Raw genomic sequence first — 22,170 nt, 5'->3', positions numbered from 1 at the left:
ACCACAAGAAGAGAGGTTTATTACTGCCAGAGTGACGCTGCCATTGACACAAGGACAAATGGGCCAAGGAAGCTGCCTGGCACCTGGGCAGCTCTGAAGCCCAACCTCATTTGTATTCGGCAGCTACAAGTAAAAAGAATTTGTTACCAGTTAGTAAATGAGATGTAGTTAATAAATTGGCACATGTGAGCAGGCTGCCAGTTGTTCTCATGCAATGCAATAAATGAAGAGATGAAAGCTGATTATTTCATGAGAAGGAGCTGTTTTGTTAAAGGGCGAGGTGCATGAGAGGTGTTACTTTTTGGCAGGCAGTGGCCATGTTTGATGATCATTCATTTCACGGATCTTCACACGGCAGTCAGGATGCTGCCAAGTCTGCTGAACTGTGCAGGGGAGCCCCTTCCTGACAGCTCCATCACCACCAGACCCTCCCACTCCTCAGCACCTCACACACAGGGAGCTCCTGTCACTGAGGCAAGATCAAATACGGCAGGGACAGAAGGAGCCACATCAGGTTACCCTGTACAGCAGCTAGATAGGAAAACCTAATATGTTAGAAAGGAAAACTGTCCCAGGAAAAAGAAACTCTGGAAATCCTGGGAGCAAATCCATTATCAGGCCTCTCCTTTGCCCCTTATTGATCCTGTAACATAAAATTCAAAAGTAGCACCTTTTACCAGACATAACAGTAGTTGTTCTCTAAAATATCAAGCCTAAATATGATACTGAGAGTACATCAGCAACAGACTTAAGAACTGGGAAACAGAAGTGTAGTTTGGAGGACTGCATCCAACAAACAAAAGCAGTCCAGCACTCCTCGGAAGTGAGTACAACTTTGCTGGGTCCTTAGAGGACACAATTGCACTTTTCCCTTGCAAGGGTCCCCTTAAAAAGCTTCATATGTGCAGATTCCACAACTGCCACTTGGCCAAGCCGTGAAGCACTGTGAAAGTCAAAGCTTGTGCTGGGAGCAGCACACCATCTGTTCAGGCCTGAAAGACAGGAAACCACTATCACAACTCCAATCTAATCATGATCAGCTGGCTGGCAGCTGACAAGCAGACATGCTGTCTGGTGAAGAGCAAAAATGCTTATCAGCTGAGCGCTGCAAGAGAGAAATGAAGTGTCTGATGCACTGAGGGAGAAGCACAAGAGCGGGCAGCTAAAACAAGGCTAACGAAAGAGGCAAGTGTTGTGGTCCAGTGAAAACTAGGGAGTACCTACACAAGGTCCCTCCACTTGCACCCATACACCTCTGGTTAAATTCACATCCACTATCAAACAGTAGGGAAAATGTGTAGGCCAGGAAGCAGTCAAATACATTCACAGGAACAAAACTAAAGCCTCCAGCAGAGACAGGAACCAAGTGCTACGTGTGAACCCCAGAGCGCAGGAACTAAAACATGCACTGGATAGAAACGGTTCATCTCTGGGAAAGCATGGAAAATGTTCTGGGGAAAGGACAATGACAGCAGATCCCTGAAGAGGCTAAAGTCTGCTCTACTGAACTTCGAGATAGTAGTAGTATATTTTACTGAATTTTAATTATTAAACTATTCATACTTCAACCCATAGAAAAAAAACCACCTTCTTCTGATTCTCCTCTCTATCCCACTGCGGTGGGAGAGTAAGCAAGTAGCTGTGTGGGACTGAGTTGTTGGCTGGGACTGAGCCATGACAGCATCTCCTGTTCAAACGCATTTGCTGTGTTTATCTCCCTTCCAAACCTTGTTATCCCAGGAGCATCTGAACACCCACAGCCATTAGTGATGCAGATGCTCCAGACCTACTGGGGAACTGACCCCAGGGCAGTTCTCTGTGCAAAGATTTAACTCCATAATGAATTTGTCACTTTGTTATTGGGCTAAATAGTGAATGCCAAGGAACAACATATTTCTGCTAGTTACTGTGACATCCCTCTTGGGGTCATAGAATCACAGAATGACTGAGGTTAGAAAAGGCCTCTAGGACCATCGAGTCCAACCATTCCCCCAGCACTGCCCAGACCACCAACTAACCCCTGTCCCCAAGTGCCACATCCACACATCTTTTAAATCCCTCCAATGATGGTAACTGTACCACTGCCCTGGGCAGGCTGTGTCAGGGCTGAACAACACTTTCAATGAAGAAATTTTTCCTAATTTTCTAAATCCCATCTAAACCCCCTCCGTGCAACTTGAGGCCATTTCTTCTCGTCCTGTCCCTTGTTCCCTGGGAGCAGAGCTCGACTCCCACCTGGTTCCACCCTCCTGTCAGGGAGTTGGAGAGAGCAAGAAGGTCCCCCCTGACCCTCCTTTTCTCCAGGCTGAGCCCCCTCAGCTCCCTCAGCTGCTCCTCATCAGACTTGTGCTCCAGACCCTTCCTCAGCTCCATTCTCTCCTCTGGAACTGGCCTGCTGCAGAACTGTCCTCTTTCAACACCTTGTGGAAAGCCCCACCTAAATAACATCAAATTTAATTTTGGGCAAACTGGAAGATAAAAAAGGTGAAAAACTTAACAGAGACATATTTGCTGTAATGGTATGACAGCTATTCCTTGAGCAGCACAAAGCACAGCCTTGCCTGTGCTCAGCTCTGCACAGGAAATGGTAATAAGAGTTTGCCAGTCATGGTTGTTTCCTTATTGATGACAATGGGGATCTGTAATAGACATAGATTGTCCTGAAACTTCTCTTCCATTTGTCATTTCAAGCTTGCAGTTTGAATCAAAGGATTTACTCAAAAGGTGTTTCGAGGATTTTGCTGCATTTCTGTTCTGTATGTAAGAAGCTTTAGTTGTTTCTGAAACAGCCTTGTTTCAGCCAACTTCAGCACTCAGGGAATTGGAGCAACAGAGGCACCATAAAACACCCGGTGCTGGATCACACCTACAGCCTCCCACCAGCAAACATGAATCTCCTGTGCTGTTCTTGGCCAAGACACAGTCGACACAGTCAACACAGCCAGTACTAAAGGAAACAGAAAGCATGTTGCATTTGAGTAAGATGAAGGGCTAACTCCAGAATCACAGCACACCCTCACGGATCATAGCAAAAGGGAGAGAGTACCAGGGAGGAGAGGCAGGAAAAATCCCTCTATCCCCAGCCCAGCCCTACAGCCCATTAGAGCCGCCACTCCAGCAGACTGGGTGTGCTGAGCAGGGTCTGACACTCCAGACAATGCTAACTGCCCAGGCAGGTGTAGCTGGGCACAGGCCAGGCTGGTTGCAGGGACGGGGACGTGGACAGTGTCTGTGCCATGCAGGGAGCAGGACTCTGGTCTGGGGGCTGGGGGCAGGGCCAGTCTCTGGTCCCCATTTCCTGTGGGCATATGGGAAGTTGAGCCCAGGCCAGGAGTGTCTCTGTAGAGACAGCTGTGGTGATACAAAAGCCCTGTTTTCATGTCAGATGGAGGGAACAGGCAGCACCTCCCCAAAAACAGAGGCATTTTCTTCAAGAGCTGTAGCTCTAAAACCACTTCTCTGCAGTTGAAGCGATCCAGGATGTGCATCTCTAATGGTGAATGGCTGCAGCAGCAGCAGCTCAAAGCCCTGACCCAGAAGAGGCTCCGGCAAGCACGATGCTCTCAGAGGAGGCAGAGCACAGTCCAGGGGGCAGTGCAGCCCGCCACTTCGGGAGAGCCTCCTCCAGGGCAGGAAGGCTTCATTTCACTGAAGAAACTGAACTCAAGAAGTTTTCAGGCTACTATGATACATCCAGTTTTGCTTTTTAACCTTTGCTTTTCTTTTTCTCCTGTCTTTGGTCTTTCATTTCTTCATAGAACAATAACCAGAGAGGATAAGCATGCTTTAATCTGCTCCCAGGGAAAGGTGGAATGCTGATTGCTTGCTCTGCCTCTTTTGGACAAGTGTTTTTATCCTGTATTGCTACGGGGAAAGGTCTTTGCTCTTCAGGCAGCAGCTTTTGTCTTTTTGTGAGCTGAAGGGTTTTTCCCAAAGTGAGTACTGAAATGCTTCAATGATCTTTAAAAGAGAGTTCTGCAGATTTTGTGAGATTTCAGGCTGCAGTAAAAGAAAAGTCTAACAAGCTGAATGTCATTTTTTTTAAGGAGATAAGAAAAAGGCTACTGGAGCTGTCAGAGTTTAAGCTTCAACCTTTATGTTTACAAAGCAAAAAGGGCAATTAGATGTGGAAAAATAAATTTTTCCAGGACTCTGCCAGTGGTTGTGGTTTGTACTCAGACTGCTGAATGACAGCTAGTTTAGTGCTGTAGGCAGGGACTCAGCATAGAGCAGCCCTGACATTTCTTTGATGCTAAGTAGTGTACCCTAATAAAGACGTTCTTTGAAGTCATTCCCTCTTGCCTGGCATGCAGGCATTACAAGAGCATTCCCAGTGCAGCAGGACTGGGACCGCGTGCATGCTCCATGCCTCCTGCACCTGGCATTCCACTTCCCTCCCCACTTCAGACCTCCCGCACACCTCTGTTCACTGAACCTGAGGAAGAAACTGATGGAATAAACCCAAGATAATAGCTAAGAGGCAAGTTCTGTGCTTTCATCTCCTGGCTATTTCACAAAGCCTGTTTTCACCAAGGTGTTGACAACAGAAAACCTCATGGTCCTGTGAGCACAGAGTCAATGAACAAGCACAGCCCAGCATGTGGCAAGGACAGCTGCCCAAACTCACAGCCAGTTGCAGTCGCCCAAGCACCTGCATGAGCAGCTGAAGAAAGACCTGTTTTCTCGGCAGACGGAGTGAGCTCCTCTCGGCTCTCTCCTCTGCACCCTGTCAGTCAGTTCTGAGCCTGTAGGCAGGTCAGCACAGGTCCCTGTGCAGGCAGGGCATAGGCTGCAGACAACAGCCCCCCAGTGCCAGCTGTGAGGTGCTGTCTGCCTCCTGCTCTTCACACATTTCTTCCCTCTTCAAAGACTAAAATGCAAAAAGAGAGATGAACAGAAGTGGGGGAAGGCACTGGGAAGCCCATCTCGCAAGTGTGAAGTGACAGCAGATGGCAGAGGCACTGCTCTATGGCAGATGAAGAACATGTCAAAGGCAAAGCCATCACACCAGCCTGCCTGCCTGCCTTAGCTCCCAGCACCCATTCGACTTGGATCTCCGGGGGACACAGCACGTCCTTGAGCCTTCTCCCACAAAGCTGCAGGCACAGGCACAGCCTGCGAGGTGGCTCCTCAACCCCTCAGGAAGGATGCAGCAGTGCAGGGGCAGACCATGGCCCTGCAGCTCAGTACTGCCTGGGTGTGAAATGTTCCTTACATGCTTAGCAAAGTACTGTTGTTCCCCCTCCCATTTATCTCCCAGAGCATCAGTGACACAACTACAAGCACGGCTTTTGGCACACCTCCACACGGAGACTGATGCCTGGGCATGCAGCACTGGAAGGGAGCAGCCAGAGCGACAGCAGCACACAGCTGCCAGTGGACAGAAGACCACAGTCCTACCCCTGGGTACTGGAGCAGACCATCCCAGAGGCTCTGTATGTCCTGCTCTGCAGAGAGCTGCAGTCCTACACATGGGCACAATGCCTAGCAAGAAAAGGAAGAGATGATCAGAGCAAACTGGGAATGGAGCAGGGTGGGCAGTGAACCTTAGGAGGCTCCAAATTTCGTGTTCATTTAGGACCAGATTCTTCTTCCTTCTCTTTGTGCTTCTGCACTCACGTGACAGTCAGTGGTGTTGTGTTACAGCCCTGGTGTTCTCCTTCTGAAGCGGTTCCCTTGTGTGGCCACTGGCTCAACACTCCAAGCCTCCCCTCCACTGCATCTCCTGGCTTGCCTACCACTTTAGCCCATTACAGACTGGGTGTGATTAACACACACTTCCAGTTACTGCATCAGATTCACAGTGTTTGTGAAGAGGTCTCCAAAAGTGATCGATATCATGTCATCGCCTCCCTCCAAGTTCATGAGCATGGGAAGAGGAGTGCCTTCTGCTTACTAACCCAGATCATTAGGAACAGTGTGGGAGCATATGTCTGGGAGACAGAATTCCAAGTGAATTAACTTGTTGAACAAGCATGGGAAATCCTGCTCTTACTATTTACTCAAACAAATGCACAGACAGAGCAGTTTCTATCTGCTAATAAATACAGGGTAAGTTTCACATCTCCCTGATCCAGGGCAGGAGCACACTGAGGCTGCAATGTTCAGGTAGCGTAAAAGAGCAACTTGTTAATGAATGGATGATAATACTTTGCCTCCCTTGCTGTTTAAAAAGTAAGAATCAGGGGAAGTTATTCTAAGATAATACAGGAACTGCTGAATTGGTTCTGAGCTCCACAGACTAAATGGGATAAAGAAAATTAGAAATATGAAAGGCAGTTTTTAATTCTTTACAGCACTTGTTAGTGTGAGGCAGTGGTATTTCTTATTGCAGTGAACTGTATGTACATAGAGGTCATCAGAGTTCCTACGAGTTCCTTCAGCCCTTTCCAGCTATTCACATTAGTCTCCAGGAAATGCCTGCACTCTAGGGTTTCACATACTGCAGATCTGCACAGGAACGACTGCATCTCAGTGACATCCAAGTGTGGAACCCACATGTGCCCTCAGCAGTTGCCACAGACAGATAAAAGAGACAAACGAGCTGCAACTGCTGTTCTTATGTAGGGCCCTCTAAAAGCACATGTTTTTACGTACAGCTGACTGCACCAAGCAATAATCCTCATTCTCCCGTGCCCAAACAGCCACAGTGCACATGCAAACCATCCTTGGACACATGCCAAATGCAGGGTTTCCTGGAGCCCAAAGGGAGGAGTTCATATGCTTGTCGAGACAATAGGCATGGGAGCAGCAATGGGACTGCTGTGCAGCAAGACAGCGAGTCTGCTACACCCCATCCCCTGCCCTGTGCCCCCAAGCCCTCATGTACCCCCTCTGAGTGTCTGCAGCGGGACACAGTCACCCAGTGCATCACTGTGCTGAGAACCAGCCCTCACAGTGTCCAGAGGAGTTTGGAGGAAACACAGAACAGTAACAGGCACCAACACAATGCAAAGACTTTTTTGCCCCTGGAATTTCCTGCTAACATTGCTCAGGGATCTTCTACACAGATCACCAGTTTCCTTGTAGTTTGCTCCTGCAGGCACAGGTCTGGCACTCAGCCACCATCACCAGCAGCACAAAGCAAGGCCAGACCCCAGCAGGCCCCACTCCACGGCCGTGGCCGTGACCATGTCACTCACACCCCGCAGCCTGGCCTGCCTGCAGTGGCATCCCTGGAGGTCACATCGCACCCCTCATCCTTCCCTCCTGTGGAGCCAAACTGGAAAACTGAACTCTTGGTGTTGTTGTTGCCCAAAACGAATCTTACAAAGAGTGAAAACTTAATTAATTATAATACTTAGCACTGCTATGCTACCTTTACGTTTACAAAGCACTGGGTAAACGTTAACTAATTAATCTACGGTACCTAGCAATTATATAGTTCTTTATATTTTCCAGGTCCTGTGCAAACGTTAGCTAATTAATCTACTTAATTATTTCCATGTTTTATGTTCCAGAGCACTGTAACTGGCAGCACAAGGAAGAGGCCTTAGCAGGGATAGTCCCAAGCACTCTCAGCTTTTATGTGCCTGACACCTTTTGGGAAGATGTCTCCAGAAGGTGCCAGCACTCCTGGACAGTCCTGCTGCCACAGGGTGCCCAGTAAAGTAGATGAGCCATCCTAAAAGCCAAACTACAGAAATAAGAACTTTCCATCAGAAAGGTCCTAAAAGAACACAGGGTTTTGGAAGTGCTCCCTGGGGGGGATTACTGAAACAGAGAGATTTATTTGTGTGGCAATAATTGAGAAGCTCATTTTATTCCAGTAAAGTTCTTTCAACCACAATCAATTCCTATGCCATCGCAAATAGTGGAGGTCAGCAGAGCACAGCGAGCACCTCGGCAGGCGCTGTTGACAATGTTAAAATGCAATAAACAGAGAGTTGTGGCTCAGCATGAGGGGTGCACATTAATCTTTGTTTGTAGAGTGCTTGATTGGCAGACTCAGTTCTTTTAGGACCTTTCCAAGGAAAAGATATTTCCAGCATGCATGGCCTTCCCAGTGGCAGCATTCCCACCACCCTACGCCACTTCACCCCCGGATTCTTCTCACACTGGGTGAAGATGCTGTACAAACCTGCAAGGAGGAGGAGAGGAGCAAGCAACAGGATGGCTCCAAGCAGCAACACTGCTCAATCTCACTCTAAAATGCCAGCATAGAGGAGCCACATGTTTGCACACCAAGGAGGTCTAGCAGAAGAGAGAGCAGGTGTGTTGGAGGAGAGAGTCATTATCCAAAGGAGGACAAGACCAAAGGGGGAAGATGGATATCTGATGCCTCTCTGTGACTGCTCAGTTGGGAGCAGGGAGATTTTCAAGATCAGTCATGGCCCCTTGGTAAGATCAATCAGACAGGGAGGCAGGCAAAGGGCTCTTTTCCAAGGTCTCCCGAGCCTTCAATTGCAGCCAGATACAATCAGCACGAGATTTGAAGAGTTCCACGTGTCCTCTGCCGCAGCTGCAGCACCAGCACTAGCAGCAGCTGGGACATGCCACAACAGATGAGTACATGGTCCCAGGGACAAAGGCCAGACAGCTGGGCTACAGCACCTGTCAAGGACCAATGCTCACAGTGACCTGATTTCAGCATCACTCTGCAGCTGAATCTGCCACACCACCCCCAGCGTGGACCAGCACCCTACGAACCTGCACGGTCCTGCAGCCCCACTGCCGGCTCAGGCAGCAAGCCCGTGGTCAAACCCATGCTCAGCAGCTGCTCCCTGCCCTCTACTCTTGGGGCTTCCCCTCTGGCCATGCTAGGTAGAAGGGACAGACAGGCTGAGCACCTGGATGAGAGATAAGCAGCCCATGGTGCTGTGCCTGCTGCTCTTGGGGGAGTCAGAGGTGAACCATAACTTCATCAGCCTACAAGGAAAAGAACCAATTATCTGGCAATTGTATGCGGTCCATTTCAGTGGGAGGCTCATAACCTAACCAGCCCTTGTAGTCATGGGGAATAAAATATATGCTGGCACCAGTACACAGAGGTTCCCATTGGAAGCAACTTTCACTGCAGTGTCATGAATCTTTTCAGAAGCAGCTTGAGAAGATTCATTCTGTGTATCAATCTTCCTGGGGAGCAGAGCTGACAATGGTCGTACATAACATTTACACCAATTCACATGCACAATCTGTGGCTGTCTGCAAGTCCTGCCCCTAACCAGTGCATTAAATAGAAACATATGACAAATAAATGTGAAAGAGCTTCTCCAGGGGTAGTGAAATCCTCTGCTTTGGCCACTGTTGACTCCTCAGGCTTCTGCTATAGTGGCACACTCTCCCCTTGGCTCCAAGGGGAAGAAGGGAAAGCTGTAACTCTTCTGTTTGTTCAGGTGACACATTTTTTATGAGCTGAATACTTTACTTTAGGTTTTGATGATGATTCTGTGACTTTATGTCTGTCTTGTAATCACAGCACTACTCTGGAGCAGAAGCAAAGCCCATAGCAGCTGCTGCCTTAGTCAGCTGGAGGGGAAGCAGCTGCCCCACCACAGCCCCCCCAGAACAACCCTGGCTGGCCACTGCTGGGGTACCACAGCTGCCTGGGTGCCTGGCTCTCCACCACAAAAGCTCCCCTCTGGCAGCTGGCCAGCCTGGGCAGGTGGACTCACACTCTGCCACTCTGATGCCATGAGGACCCAGAAACTCTAAGCTGAGCAGAAGCTCACTGAGCAGGTGAGTCGGAGCTCCCTGGCTCAGGACCTTCCATGCAGTCAGGATTCCTTGAGCAGTATTTCTAATGCCATATCAGTTGCCACCCATGTTCCTTGGGGGCCGGGGTGGCACATAAGCAAGGATGGAATAACCTTAAATCCCACATCTTCTGCAGAAAGCATATGATGCATCCTTACCAGAAATCCAGGTGCGCATCACGTGCTCCAGTGCTGCTGGGAGCACTCACTCCATGTGCAGGAAAATCCATCCAGAAGCAGCATACTGCTGCTGCAGATTTTCCCATGTATTCAACTCTTGTGTGTCTTTTTCTGTCTTCAAGATTCTCATGGTATTTTTTAATTGATAGCAAACCACCTTAAAACTTCCCCTTTCATCATCACACAGAGAAAACCTCACCATTCATCCCCTGTTCACCCCCTGTGCACAGACACCACTGGTTACCGTGGCTGTGGGAGTCCCCCATTTAATCAATGAAGCAAGCAAATACCTAGTTTGTGCTGCCAGAAGGATGTGGCATTTGAATGAGAACACAGGATTCCCCCTCCCTTACCTTGGTGTGTGCTTCACTGTTGGTTCACAGATACACCTTGTACTCAGGGCCCTGGGGCTGTGATGCAGGATGCTCCAGAGGAAGGCAGCTCCTGAGCATGTTGTGAGCTCGACTCAGGGGACACTGCCATCACTCATCAGCAGGTTTGTACGAGTGAAGGGTCATCCTAGATTAGAGTCTTGTGAATAAATTCCTGTGAAGAAAGGGGATAGAAAGGAATTACAAAGCAGATAGATTTTGGCTGCCTCCATCTTCCACACCTCCACACGGCTGAAGTGCAGCTCCTGATCACCAGCTCTGCCCAGATCATGTGGGCAGCAGCTCTGAGCTGGGAGCCTCTGTGCCATGCTCTGTAACACCACATTGAAGACAAGAGAGTCCAGAAGGGGTGTCCAGGTTAGACTGAGTCCAAATCCAGAGTTAAGAGCCTTCTTTCTATATGTTGTTATCTACAGCAGCTGAATCATGGATGGTGCTTCATTAAGCTTGAGATTTATCAGCCATTGTTAGTGCTTCACACAGTAACAAAATACTATTTTAAAGAAAACAGTCATCAGAAGGAAGCAAGCCCAATGGCTGCCGGCCCTGCCGAAGCCTGGCAGCCTGCCTGCTGCCAGCTCTGACAGGCAGGCAGAGAGGGGAAAACCCCGCATGGCTCTTTTTATTATGAAAGCCCTATATGAAGCTGCAAATGTATCTGTCACCTTCTAGCACATTGTTTACCAGCTCTCCTCAACATTCCCCAAACAATATTTTCTAGAGACTGTAATTCAATACTACGCACCCCAGAGCTGCAGCATCAGCCCAGAGAGCAGCATGATGAATGTATCGTGTTCCTTCAGGGCTTGGGATTGGGAACTAGTTTGTGCTGTTCCAGCTGTTAATTATCCCTCTGCTTTTTGCTAGTCTCGTCCCAGCTGTGCCTCTGTATTTATCATATGGGTCTACATACACTAAAAACATTCTGACTCTTGAAAGTATAAGGAGCAATTTATCCCTTTTGTGCAACACGAGGCGGCTCAGGGGACCAAATAGCAAGACCTGATCAATAAGGCCCTCACTAGATTAGAGGTACTGGGGCTCAGACCTCATAGTGCTTGTTTAGAAGAAATGCAAGAGAATGCACTGTGAATGTTAAGCACAGACACAAATATATTTTCCACTGCTCTCCCTTCCCCAGCTTGCATCCCAGAGACATCCTCACATTAATCACTGCTGAGGAGACCATCCAGAGCCAAGCCAGCCCAGGCCAGGCTGCTGACTGGGAAGAGGTGTTCCTGCTCTCCCAGCCACGGCAGCACTGGCTCCACAGGTAGGCGGTGCACAGGGTGACAGCACAGGATGACAGGCGGTGCACAGCAACCGCACTTTGCTGGGGAGCACCACGCCAGTCTTCACCTGCTCAGCCCCAGCACCCACTCAACACACAACAGTGCCCACAGCACCTCCAGCCCCAGCCCCGGTCCCTCCCCGGATCACCCAGGCTCCCGCCGAGAGCTGGGCTGGCAGCCTCCCATCTGCTGCTCTCTCAGCTGCTTGTTACTCTGGTCTCACCCAGGGAGCTGTGGCCGTTTCCCAGGACACTCCTGCTCACTCTGCAGTCCCACCACAGCTCACTCATACTCCCAAACCTTTTGTTAGTGTGGAGTATAAATGCCGAAGGCTGCACACATGCACTTTCATAGCCTGCAGTCCAGAGGACCAACCAGCAATACTAACAGGTAACTTACAGGTGCAAACACCAGTCCGTCATATATTTCTGGTGAGTGTGCCTTAGTCCTTTGCCCACTCTGTAATGCACCCTCCCTTTCTCACAGCTCCAGTACTGCTGCAGGGCTTTCTCACACCTGCGCTGAAGTCTTGCTCTTCGCTTATGACAGCTTGGATCTCCTGTGAAACCTGCAGCCTACCAAAATAGCCATGAGGTACCTGATTCAGGATCCCTGCCAGGACTGCTGTCCTGCTTTCCACCAGTGGCCAGCATTTAGAAACATCACCCCTTGCAGCACACCAAGAAAGCAAAGCAAATACTATTATTCCCCACTTGGGTTCTAAGGACCTCATACAGGTAATTAAGAGATGTAATTAAGACCCATGCTGCCACTTCTTGAGCTGGGAATTGCTGATATTTAATGAAATTTTCCAAATATTTTTAATAGAAATTTCAGGTCTTATTCCTAATATGACATTTATCTTCTATTAGCATGAAAACAAATAGAAAAGCCTGAGAATCATTGCCTATATTATAAATTACTTCACTGTTGGTTTTATTACCTTCCCCATTAAGCTGTCACCTCTTCCCATTTTTGTAATGATCAGCCAGTGAAATCTGTCATCTTTTCCACGTGATTTATACAGGACCCTAGTGATAACTCTATTCACCAGGATGATAATTATCAGCTATATTATTAAGGCTGCTCAGTTGCCCTAGGGGATAATGTGCCAGGAAGGTTAAAATATTGACAAGCAATAAAGTATGTATTAGAATTACACCAGTGCCAGGATAGATAACTGGCTGTGAGCAAGGAACTGAGCTACAGCTTTGCATTTGTCCAGCAAAGACAGCAATGCCATAGTCACACTGTACACTTCCTTCCAGGACTGCAGCAGTCTAGGCCCATCATCTGGAGGGGACCCCAACAAAGGCTGTGCCCCATCCCGTCCATACAGACCCCAACAAAGGGCATGTCCCATCCTGTTCATGTATATTCACCACTTAAACCCTGACGACCTTGCCCTCAGCGAGCTTCTTTATGATTCGTAATTGAACAGGATGTCGTAGCTGAAGTAGGGGAGGTTTTTCCACAATTTTTCTGTATTTCTTCCCATGCCCCCTAAAAAGTTTGTCTTCATAAGAATGGCAAAAGGAGGGAGAGCAAAGAACTGGCATCTCTGAAATGAAACATTGATTTCTTCTGGGACTGGAGCAGCAGGTGCATGCCTTATTGGTAAAATGGTATATAGGTATAATCTGAAGGACATTGCTGAGATAAATTGCCCCTTGGTTCAGGCACTAACAAAACGAAGCACTGAATAACTTGGCACTACATCTGAAGCAAGACTATAAAACTAACCTTGGTCATTCCTCCAGGTCTACTATTGTTACATCAAGAAGAGTAGACGAGGGATTGAGGAGCTCATAAATAATTTCTCATGGAAAGCACGTACAACAGCCAGAACAAAAATCTCTCTCTAAGAAAATGTGGAAAAGTGGTAGATTTAACCTACTTCAAAATGTCATTTTTTGAAGAAAAAAAAAAAGCCAATCCACATCTCTTTCTTGATGCTTAAAGGATGTATCTGTACTGCAGCAGCATGGTAAGCACCAAGCCCTAAACCTCGCTTTGGCAGCTGAAGGAATTTGCTGCAGCAAACCCTGCCACTTCCCTCCAGTACAATCATGTTAGAAATAGATGGTCACCTATGGATAACCATGACTGAAAAAGAGCTGTAAGATATTTAATAAATTACATTGGTTAACTTCTCTCTGCTAAAGAAGTGCCAAGGACTATAGAAACCGTATTTATCTCAGGTTTATCCACATCTTGCTGTTTTTGTCCAGGGAAACATAACTAATGTAGAGGATTGAGGTCCTGCAGACAAGGGTCAGAGCTCTAGCCCAGCTAGCCTGAGACACTTGGCAGCATATCCCTGGAATATGGGCTTGTGCCATCCTTTCACTGGCTCTTTGAATGAGTCACGGACACTGGAGAATGCATCCAAATGCTACTGGAATTAATTCTACAAAATATCCTTTCTCTGTTCACCACAAGTACACAAGTGAGAGTATATGGCTTTCTTTTACTCAGAACCTTTCAGCCCAGTGCTGTAGATGCAGCCTTGTGCTCATGAGCAAGAGTTTTCCAACACAAGATGTGCAAGACATGCCCCTGGGGCAATAAGCAGATTCAAGAGTCCTATAATTACAAATCATGCCAAGAATTAGCTGTAGTGAGTCCATGAGGCACTCCAGCTCCTCTCTGCATGCTCTCTGGTGTCCCACAGGAGATACTTAATGCAGTTCCGGATGAGAAGCTCCTTGGGTACCCACAACCACATCTGTCTTCAGGCTTAACATTTACTCTAGAGTTGGACAACCTATTTCTGCAGCACCTTGCTCTGGTCTTCAGATGACTAGAACTCTGCAAGGACCATCAGGGAGCTTGCCTTCCTGACTGCTCTCCACGATTTTCCTCCTCTGTCCAAGGAGTCCTACATGTGTCACCCCCAATGCCAGCTCCAGCACAAGCACACCAAAGCCCTCAGAGCATGCCATCTGTTCCCCATGCAAGTGGGTTCCCACGAAGAGGCATCACTGCAGTCAGTGCTCCCCTCACACAGGAAGGTAGGCTGACCGCCCAGAAAGGTTCCTTTTCTCTGGAAACTTGTTGATAACTTCCCCAGTGACCCCCACACCACATGCTGCAGGAGGTGTAAGAACACGGCTAGATGACCAAGAGTTTCCTCAGATGAGAGCTTTGTGGGACTGATTCGGAATGTCTGGCTCAGCCTGGCCACAGCTCGTGCTGTCCAACACCCTGTGACAGAATGAGCAAGAGTCGAGCAGCACAAGGTGGAACAAAAGCTCATTTTGTCCACAGGCACCTTGGGAGCTAAGCAGTGTAACACAAACACATGGGGAACAGGTGACATAAACGGAGGTGAATTAAAACCCACATCTCAGGAGGGCAATGGCTGTGCATGCAGCATCTGCTCAGCATGCAGCTTCAAAGCAGCACGAATTTTAAGTGCTACCATTTACAAGAGGTTCATCTTCACCTTTTGTTTGACTGTAAATCCCTGAAGCTCATCTTGTTAAGGAAAGGTGTGAGATGGCAGGAGTACAGTACCTCTTCCCCACCTCCCAACGTGTGTTCCCCTCTGATGCATTACAGATCATCTCCAGGAGAAATACATCTGCATTACAAAGTATGAATATGCTTTTCGAGAACAGATGTATGTCCACTACATGCCTTACAGAAGGAGACAGTCCTTCATTTCCATTCACCTGCTCCCACCATCAGCTGAGCCTGCTCAGGCCAGCAAGCCTAGGAGGTGTTTCCTAGGTGTGCTATGGGGAACAAGAGCAGTGGGTGTGCTGTTTTGGTAGGAGCTTTCCTGTGCTTGTCTTTGCCCCATTATTAAAATGTCCAGTTAAAACCACGAAGTGAGAGGGGCTGGTGTCAGCCTGGAGAAGGCACAGGAAGATGGCCCATATATCCTCCCTTCTACAGAAGCACTGAAGGCTGAACTCCCTCCTCATTTGGAAGAAACTCTTCATATTTAATGACAGAGAATTAGAGAATACAGACTCTTAGAGGAAAGCACACTTAAATAACACACCATTCCTTGCACAGTGCATACAAATGCCTACTTTGGCTCTCTGAACACTATTATCTAGCATTATAATACTTTGCAGAGCACCAAAAGACTGTGTCTACAGGACTATTACCTCTAACTCCTGATAAAACCTCTCCTGAAGTATTTTCCTCCCAGTGTACCTTGCAGATGTTTTCCTTTTTAATTTGTCAAAGACAAGCAGCTGCACTTCTGAAAATAACATTATTCAATAACACTCTGCTTACTGCCATATCTCCTTTCTCAGCTAGTACTGGTTATGCTTATCCTTGTTTATCAGAGGGGCAAACTGCAGCCCAGGCCCATGGTTTAGGTTAATATGACAAATATGTTCAAATAAAAATCGACTTTATACTACTGAAAGCTCTGTAGCTATGAAAAGATGGGAACCATGAAGTGTTCTTATAGCCCAAGGGCCCCTGGCATGGGACTATGACAGCTCTTACCTCTGCCAGCACAGCTGGGCTGCAGTTGGGCTACCCAGACAAGATTTCCATCCCAGTGGGCTGTGTATCCAGTATAGATTCTTTCGGCCAGAAAGAGAAGGGCATCCCAAGGGCTCAGCCCCGCCTAGCCCTGAGCTCTGATTGCCTCCTCTTCCTGACAGCACACAAATCCCTGTGCAGGCTTCAGAGGGTCAGAGCAAGGTCCTCTGCAAACCTCTTCAACCTGCAGCTCCAGTGCTCTGGCCCTGCTCACCCACCCTCCTTTCCCAGTCTCAGACTAGTCCCTGCTAGAATCTATTCCCATATCCTATTTTTTAAGCAATGCTTAGGAAATATTGCTCCATGCAACAGCTACTTTCATAAGCTCTGTCTTGATCAAGAGGCTGTTTAATACTGGAGATGTCTTCTTCGTGGCTGTGAGATTACGAACATTTGGGGTATCTGCAAATGAACCTTAAACCTTAAATCCCAGTGTTCATTCATGTTTATGTTTACGTTCTTCCTTTTTCTCAGCTTTCTTATTATGGTATTCATCTTGTTGAACTGTCACAGATACATGTGCCATGTCAGGAGTATATTTTTAGTCAAAAGGCCCTGATCTGGTTTTTCCTGCCTGTGCAGGACTGTGGTGTTATTATCAAAAAAGTGTTTCCTTTAGGCCACCTTACCCTTTTAGGAGCAATCCTCTGTGGCCCCAGAGAGGCCAGTGTCCTCATCCCCTTCTCTCAGCCAGTGCACCCAATTGGCACATCTGGTCTTCTAAAATGAAGCCAGAAGCCTCATAAAACCCTTCCTTACTATTGCTGTCTCCAGCCAAGCCCTCCTGACAACTGAACACCGGAGCCTGAGATCCCTTCAAAGGGAGCTGCTCGGCTGCACAGGCCAGTCTCATGCTTCTCACGCTCCCCCAGCAGCTGCTGCACCCCCACTGGGCCCCAGTATCCCCCTAGTCCCCTCCCCACATCTGTGATGCTGTCCATGAACTTCTGCCTTCACCAAGCACAAGTGCCTATATTAGATGACTCAGAACAGAGGGAGGAGACAGGCAGGCACAGACAGAAAGCTAATAAACCCCACTCAGCATGGCTTGTTATTTACTTTGGGAGCCTGAAGTTCAGGAGAGAGTATCTCATGCCTCCTCCTAATAGCACTTTTGAGAATCCACACGGGATCAGTTTAACACTTTAGAAAAGGTTAATGTTGTTAGGGATTTACAGCTATATTTGAAATGGTTTAAACTATCATTTTTATTTCCTTGAGTAAAATGGAATCTCAGTGAATTGTGCAAAGTTAGATGGCCAGTTTGTGGCTGCAAGAGGTCATTAAAAGCTCAGGTGGTTTTACACAGTACTTGATTCTGTCAGGCACGTGGGGAGCAGGGAGCTGCCATCAGCTCTGGATTAGCTGCTGTGAGTTGCTCCAACCACGGCCTGAAAGGGCCTTCCTGCGCTCTCAGAGCAATGAGGCTGAGCACAGCCAGCAGGCACAGGGGTGCAGCCACTCTTGGCCCTCCCACAGCCCAACTAGCCTCTCCCATCCACAGCAAGGAGCTGTCAGAAAGCAGAAGCTGCCCTTGACATCTCAGTAGCCACCTCTGACATCCAATAGCCATCCCCACATGGGGGAGCACAGCATGCTCAGCACCAGCCCCCCACAAGCCCCACCAGCAGCTCCAGGGCTGGTGCATGGCCAAGCAACCCAGCCAGCTGCTACCCACTGCCTAGCACCACCACCCCCATCTGCTGTCCCTTGGCATTTGCCTCCTGGAGCTGTACCCTCCAAGGAGAAGCAATTTCCACACTTGTTCTCCATTTCAGGCCCAGTCAATGTCCCACGTGCCTGTGCTTGCACAGGAGTCCCCAGCACCTCCACTGCTCTTCTCACTGTTTAACCTGCCTTCAAGGGGCCTCCTCTCCCTGCCCAACACCCACCCACCCACGAAGAGAGATGGTGCTGTCATCCCTCTTCCTGGAGAAGTGTTTGCAAGAGCCCTGACACCCTGCCACTCTCCTCCAGCAAATCCCCAGGGATTGACAGTTTTCCTTTTCCATGAGGACAGGCACCTCTGCAGAGCCTGGCCCTGGCCATGGGGCCAGTCCCCCCCCACCACCCCCTGTCCTCGCAGTGGCTGCACTCATATCAAGGGGCTGAGAGGGGGCAAAGTGCTTCATGCACCCTCAGGCATGTCAGACTGATGTCCACTGCCAACGCAGCTACTCTCATCTGTTGCAAGTGGAGTCTCATGGCCAGAAATGCTGACAGGGAAACCCACATGCGGGTTGTGCCAGAGTGATGGAATAACACTGCTTCTTGCACACAACCAGCGAGAAAGCATTTGCTTTAAAAACTTGACACTGGCCACATGTTACCCCAAGAGCCAGTAACTCTTTCCGTGAAGGAAGTTTAGAGCATTGATGTCTTCTGCTGCTTATTTCAGAGGTCATCTGCTAGCCTGCAATTAAAGGCATTTGTGCAAAATGCTGCGACAATGTCAACTGTAATTGCATCAGTCATGCCACACAAGACATACGCAACTGGAGATGGCATGTCAGCCTCAGAAATTACTCAAGACTGAAAAGCAAGTGCTGGAAACAGCAAGCGTTCAAAAACAATTTCCCTACAGTAGGAATAATAACAGCTCTCATTTCCTACACACAGTTCTCCAGAGTGATGGTGCAGAACGTTGCCAGAGTCCCCTCCCTTCCCCATGGGATACCATCAGACTGAAATAAAACACAGAGCAAAGGTGTCCCATGTTCTTAAGGGAGGTGGAAATTGCAGGATTCACCTACCCTGGACCCAGAAGCACCCCTGTTGCTATCTCCAGTCTTCACAGCCTGCAGGACCCTTGCCTCTATAGAAACTCCAGTTCCGTTAAGATATATAATAAGGCACTTTGTCTTGCCAAGCTTATCTGTAAGAGGGAACACAGTGACTTGTCCCTGTTTCCTTCAGTGAGCTGTAGACACACTTGTTGACACAAGCCCTGTGACAACAGCATCCTTACTGCACCTGAGACTGGCAAGTCTGTGTTAAAGTGGCCTCACATTGTCCCCCTGGGTAAGGACAGGGCAGGTTTCCACCTCAGCAGGCTGTTATCCTTGTACCAGAGCTGCCCGGGCCAAGCAGAAGGTATGGGAGGGATTCTTCCTCCTAAAATTAAATAAACCTTATATGAAAAATGCCATTTTCAGTGTCTTGAGCTGTCAATTGCAGGAAAAAGTGATATTGATTTCTACAGAAACTTTATTTGAGTAACCTATTAAATGAAACTTATTTGACACCAGATGACTCCTGCAATTTAATTCCTGAGTGAAGTGATGTCTCCAAGGCCTTGTGATCTTCTTTATCTTGAACGATGAAAGGCATTTTCCTTACAGCCATTTTCTGATGGATCCCAGGGTCTTTGCAAACAAAGTCCTCCAAATAATCCAGAACATACCTTCACTGGCAAACTGCAGCTGACACAGATAGCCCAGCTCATACCAGCCCTTAGGAGCAAAGCTAAAGGTGCAAAGAGCCTGAGAAGAACGGCCAACCTCTGCAGCTTTCACCTGAACAAAGGTGCTGAGGAAAGCCCCAGGATCCAGGAGCTCACCCACAGGTACCGCAGTCCTACTCCAGCCAATGCTTGCACCAGGACAGCCTAGCCCAATGCTGTGGTGTGCTCAGAACCCAAAACCTCCCCTCGCCCCACTTCCTCTGGAACATTTCTCTTCTCAAGTGCCTCAAGGCAAAACCAGAGCTGTGGAGGCATTTGCTTTTCAGTCCAGCGCCCTCTGCAATGCACCTTGAAGGCTCATTAGCTGTCTGTGAACCTGAAGACACCTGCCATGCTTCAGAGGCCACTCGCTTCTGCTCACCAAAGCTTTCCCACAGTTTGTTCTTTTAAAAGAAGCCAATTTATTTTTATTTGAAACCTATGAGAAACAACTAAATAGTAAAACTGTCAGATTCCACCTCTTTCATCAAAATGATTTAGTCATGTCTGGAGTGTCAGCACTAACAACCCCAGCCCTTTGGTGCTCACAGCCCCAAGAGCTCCTGCTGCAGCACCAGACCAGCTGTGCAGAGCCCTAAGCTCTGCTGCACACTCAGCGAGTGCCACTTGTACTGAGAGTCCCAGAGGCCCTTCTCACTTGGAAGCCCTTCCCAAAGGCCCTGCATGGGCAGAGACACACAGTTACCTTGTCACTTTAATCTCTCTGTTCGCCAGCCCTGCTGGCAGTGCCTGGCAGCGCAGGATCCTTTCAGTTCAGCTCTGATGGGATCAGAATCTGCACCACTCTGAAGCAGAATGAGGTTTCCCTGGTAGAGCACAGGGCATGTGCTCTCATAGAGGGGAGCAACCAGTTTAATCACCCTGTCAGTTCAAAGCAGCAGCTCCTACCACAGACCAGCAATTTGCCACTGAACCAATTCCTGCCAAAGGTGTTGGGGTGCTGCTGGAGCCTGTTTCACTCCATATACAACTGATGGGCTGCCACAGGCATCTCTCACAGCTGTGTACTGATGGCTAACCGAGTATATCCTTAAAGACAAGTTTCCCTCATCTACTGTGTTTGTCTTCTGTTCCTGCTGCCTTTCCAAATGGCAAGCCTTCTTTGAAAAGAAAGCACACAAAGCAGGGTTTAATTTATAAAACACTACTTTCTTTCTGAAATTTCAGCAAAGCTGAAACTTTATTTGAAAATTAACATCAGCTGCATTTACTCTACAAGTAATTAATTCCTTTCATGCCAAGTGCTACCTTGGGAAAGAGAACAAGTCATAAACATATTCACCTGTCATTAAAAAGAAGCAGAAAAGTAAATAATTTAAGAGGTTTAAAAATAAATTCACACTTTAATAGAAGCAGACTTCCAAGCTTCTTTTCATCTCCTCTCTGTAGCACCCTAGAACAGTGATACAAATATAAAGAGAGAGAAGACAGAGCAAGTCCTGGGCCTGACTCACTTGCAAACCAAAGGAGTCTGTTTGGAGGGACAGAGCCCTGTGGAATACATACAAAGGCTCCTGGATTTGCAGTCAGGTCCAAAGGAACTAAACCCTTGACGTTCTGGAAAAAATGCAGGCTTTCAAAGCAGATCAGGCTCCTTTGACTGGGATGGGGAAGGGAATTTGCAGTGCCTCCTCAGATCTCTATTACAGGGGCTATATAGCACGGTTGTCTAATAGGAACCGCATCAGCTTTGCTGCTGCATTTATATTATTTCATTATTATTTGGGTGCTGACTGGCACTTTCAAGCCCTACATTCATTCCCAACATTCTTACTAGAATGCAACAGTACTGCAGGTACATCAAAGAGGGGGCTAACAGCCCCTGCCCTTCCCAACGTTCTGTGTGCCTCTGAAGGAGGCCAGGAGAGGAGTATGCATCTGGCTCCACTGCTGTGGACCTCTGTCAAGCTGTCGTGGGTTTACCCTGGGACTGTCCAGGGCCTGGGTGCTGGCAGGCCTCACCACAGTCCCCTGCTCAGTGACTTGCCTCACACAGACTGTCTCTTCAGCAATTAAAAGACATTTCAGGAATGATGGGCTTGGAGATGATCCTTGTGTCCTAAAAAGAAGGAAGAGTCTTCCCTGATTCCACTATGCCCAGGATATTCCGACCAAGGCACTAAGGCTACACAGGATTGCAGCTCCTTCCATCTACCAGCATGCGCCTGACTCTTCTACACGGAAATGGGAAAAATAATTCCTAATACCAGGTAATAACGATCCATCACTTTTGGTATCTTCAAAATCTGTAGAATTTTACTTCCTAGAGTGTTTGAAAATTATTCTTTGCTTATGGCTAGCTAAATATCTTTGATGCTAAATAGCTTTCCGGGGGTTTGTCAGTTAGCTCAGATCAGTCACCTTTCCTTCTGCGAGAGCAGTCACAGCTCACACAACCTCAGACTGGAGAGGAGTCCCCAGTTCAGCACTCACAGACTGAGGCAGGGAGCTGTGCAGAGGCAGAGTCCCAGCAAAGAGCTGCCTTTTCAGTAGACAGAAATCAAGTGGTATTTTGCCTGTATCTTTCCCAGTGTTGATCCCTCATTTCCTCCCTTGCCATCTGCCAAACTATGCTCTCCAATTACAGGTCAAATTTGATTTATTTTTGAGAAATCCTTTTCTTCTCTTTCATAGGA

At 48.1% G+C, this 22,170-nt stretch overlaps 1 long non-coding RNA gene across 5 annotated transcripts in view; it reads right to left on the bottom strand.

The window, feature by feature from the left end:
• The window catches only part of LOC113995683, a 150,657-nt gene that overhangs the window by 94,001 nt on the left and 34,486 nt on the right, over nt 1–22,170 (bottom strand). For all 5 annotated transcript variants that reach the window (XR_005563911.1, XR_005563910.1, XR_005563908.1 and 2 more), the window contains exon 3: nt 10,229–10,421. This is a non-coding gene — a long non-coding RNA (uncharacterized LOC113995683). The remainder of the gene's footprint in view (nt 1–10,228; nt 10,422–22,170) is intronic.

Source organism: Pipra filicauda, unplaced genomic scaffold, assembly GCF_003945595.2.
Source record: "Pipra filicauda isolate LSUMZ 115617 unplaced genomic scaffold, ASM394559v2 scaffold266_size1643727_pilon, whole genome shotgun sequence".
In the NCBI taxonomy this organism is placed as follows: domain Eukaryota; kingdom Metazoa; phylum Chordata; class Aves; order Passeriformes; family Pipridae; genus Pipra; species Pipra filicauda.
This window is presented reverse-complemented; position numbering and strand designations above follow the sequence as displayed.